Raw genomic sequence first — 3,729 nt, forward strand, 5'->3', positions numbered from 1 at the left:
CATCCACTGTAGATCCTCCTCTTTCTTCAGTGAACTCTAGGTGCCTCCTGGGTCTTTAAACAGGGATGTGTATTGGGACATCGTGGACTACGCTGGATCTAAGTCAGCGAGTGAATGGTATGGAGTGTCTGTCACGTTTAAGTCGTTCAACCTTCTCAGCACTGAACCAGCACTAATACCTGGTGAAAATCAACCTTCCAATTCATCTTGAACCGTCTTCCACGATATGTTGCATTTCCCAAACACTGCGTTCTGATCCCATCTTGTCGTCGAGGCTCTCTGAATAGTGCTGTTGTTGCCGAATAGCACACAAAAGAGCCTTCAACACGAGCCATCATCTGTCTGCAAGTCAACACAGGGTGGTCGGACGCCTCGCATGCATGGGGCCTGCTTACACGCAATTCTTCTTTATTTGTGCCTCACACGCACCTGAGCACTCAGTCACCCACCAGCACGCCACAGCCATACCCTAGGAACTAATTATCACGAGAGAGCCAGTCAAGGAGGCTTAATGTAGCTGCACAAACTGAGGCTGGTTGAGCCTGCTGGATACAGCGGGCTGTAGGGCACCTAAAATAGGCTGGTTAAACTATTGAGTTGCTCTGACAGGTGAAACCTTGTATGATTCTCAAGATTAAGGATTAAACCTGATTCCAATGTTGCAGGACTAAAGAATAAACAAAAATAGAATGGTTGCTGTTGCAAAGTTACTGTTCAGTAGGATTTGGTTTTGTGGTGCGTTGCTGTTTGAATGGTTTGGCTCCGTATTTGATGAGCTGGACTGAAACATTAGATTTGACTGAACATGTTACGGTCAGTGTAGATGAAGAGTTCAGATGGTCAAATAACTGAGCATTGTGTCAAACATGCTTCCAACACCTTTCAGCGCCCCAACATTAAGCTCAGCATGATTCTCAGTATGCATTCTGTTCCACCTTGCCTGTCCGCTGAACTCAAAATAATACCTAACCTGTTGGCAGTGGAAACTGTCATTTTGGTGCTTTTGCTGACTGTGTAACTATCACAAATAACAATGGGATTGAGTGCTGAGTGCCTCAACTCTGGGTTGCTACCTGGCTATCTTGCAGACCAGTGTTTACTGTGGTGTTACTCGACCCATCATTTTCACCCACTTGGTGCAGGTTGAAACAGCCCTGCAGTTGAGACCTGTAATGTGTCTCAGCCTCAGATGTCCCAACGTTTTCATTAGGTCTGGTGCTTGCGACCATTATGGACCCAGCTCAGCTCCCAGAAACGGAACACCCAGTCTGGCGCTGGCTCTGAGGTTTAGCACCTAGACTGTGTATGATCATTCTCTCGCTCTTTCTCAACCCCCTTGTCGTGCACCTCTTTCTTCCCCTCTCTCCCTCCACCCCCCCCCCATCTCTCTCTCTTTCTTTCTACAATCCTACTGGCCACACCCAGGAGCTCTGGACAAGCGGACAACAATGATCTGAGGCCCCTTAATAAACGTGCTACACTTCCTTAATGACAGACCAAAGACCGCTCCCACCCCAGACCCCATACCGATGGTGTCTGATCTAGGTAATAGGATGCTGTGTGTCTGAAGACTGAACACTGGCACGGTGTAAGGTGATCAACCTGGCCTGACTCTGCTGACCACATGCTTCTTTCAAGCTAGTCTGGGGTCGTGACCCTAGACTGAAGTGTCCTATTGCACTCCTGTCCTGATGTGTTCTGTGCAAACTCCCAACACAAGTCACGGCATCACATTGTTTCTAGTGAAAAGAATAAAGGTTTACGAATCTGCAGAAAACCTAGGAAATAATCCCAGTGGAAATCTCTGAGGTCTCAGAGATGTTTAGCTGGCCTCTGTGAAGATGTGGTGGCAGCAAGGGTCGGCAAGATTAAGGAGAGGTCAGAGGTCACAGGCCTTAGAGAGAGGGCTTCATTAGCCTTCCAGCAGAATGGTTGTAATGAAAGCAAATTAGTCCCCAGCTGTCCTGTAGCAGGACAATATGGTCACATGAACAGCAGGAAGGCAGATGATGAATCATCATTATTATGGTACAGGCTTAACAACAATGTTGTTTTGGAGAGTGTTTGTCAAGTGGGTTTACCTTGACCACATGGAGGGACAGTTAAATTACATGAAGGCCATTTATATCTGGTTCACTACCTATCCGACTTCCTTGAAATATACCCTTGAACCTCTACGGACTTCCTGTTTTTCTATGAGACGGCATTACTTCCTTTGTGGGGGATTATGGGTGAGAGAGTTTCTGTGGCAGGCCTGCGGATGTGAGACATCACCCAGGCTGATTTAGATGTGTCCAGAGACTGTCCAACACAGCAGGTTTGGAGGGTCGGGGAGATGTTAAGAGGTCCCTCTGCGAGGCTTCCAGAAATGCTTTCATGGTAGGGGGTTGGACTGTCTGGGTTAGGACTGGGCGGCTGGTCTGGGATGGGAGGGACTAATGAAAACAAATGAGCCAACCAGGTCAGGGGGTCGAGATCAAGGCTCCAGAATCCGCCTCCATTTCCAGCCACAGAGATTAATGAGGCCTCAGTGATAGGCCCGGGTTGCAGCCATTATTCAGTATCGCTTACCTATAGGCCTCTGAAGGCCTGGGGACACAGTGGGTAGCCCACCTGTTAGCCCATTAAGTCTTAATGGACTGTACGTTGCTAGACATAGGGAGCACTGACTGGGGGGCTGAGTCTAGTCAAGAGAAGTGAATTAACTCCTTACAACACTTTTTTTTTCACTGTATCAACACTGTAAACACTTTTGCAGTTGAGATAACACAGGTGAACACACAGTACCTGTGATGCACGCATGAATGTCTTTGTACTTTTATAACCTTCTTCCTCTTTTTTCAGTGTGCACATTTCTCTCCACCCTTGCACCTATTCACAAACTTCCAAAATCATTTTCTAGGTTTGCATTTGTAATTAACAAGATGCCTCAAGGTAGGACATGACAGTTATGTTTCAGTTTGGACATAAACGTACATTTCCCCCCTTGTGAGGCAGTGAGACAGTATGTGCGTACCACTATGTTGGAAAAATAAATAGCTAGACAGTAGGATCTACTGGAAAACCCAGGGATCACAGAGATGACACAGTGACTCTGAGGTCAGGAGGTATATGGAAGTCTTTGAGACAAGACTGCACCCTGCTGGAGATTGGACTTCAGGATTGGCTACACTGAAACATAGATTCAGGCACATGGAAAATCTAACTTAATTAAAGTTGTGAGAAAAGTAGACTTCATAATTGATTTTAGACCATCCTGTCGTCACTGCTTGAGATTGACAAACTTGAATACTACACACATGCCACAATCACAGATTAATTGTAAAATAAAGAAGTACTGACACAAAGAAACCACTAGATGACAGTAGAAGTTAAATATTGGCCGATGTCATCTTTCAGATACGAAACCGTTCACTTTGCAAATTGAAAGCTGTTAATTAATGATCGAATAAACAACCTACATTTTAAATAGACCTATTAGTGTACGATATCACAACATATAGTTATTTAATAACAACCTACAGTACATCATATGTAGGCCTACATGTAACTTAACAGCATAGCACTATTACTCTAGTATTTGAGGATGCTCGTCCCAAAAAAAACAGACATTGACAGTTAAATATACGACTGAGACAAGAGGGCAGGCATGTCATCGCCGTAGATGTTTCAAAGCCTACATTTCCCATACTGCATTGCTGCGCTGTGGCTCCTTGTCATCACGCTGTC

The sequence above is a fragment of the Hypomesus transpacificus genome, chromosome 17 (assembly GCF_021917145.1).
Source record: "Hypomesus transpacificus isolate Combined female chromosome 17, fHypTra1, whole genome shotgun sequence".
Taxonomy (NCBI): domain Eukaryota; kingdom Metazoa; phylum Chordata; class Actinopteri; order Osmeriformes; family Osmeridae; genus Hypomesus; species Hypomesus transpacificus.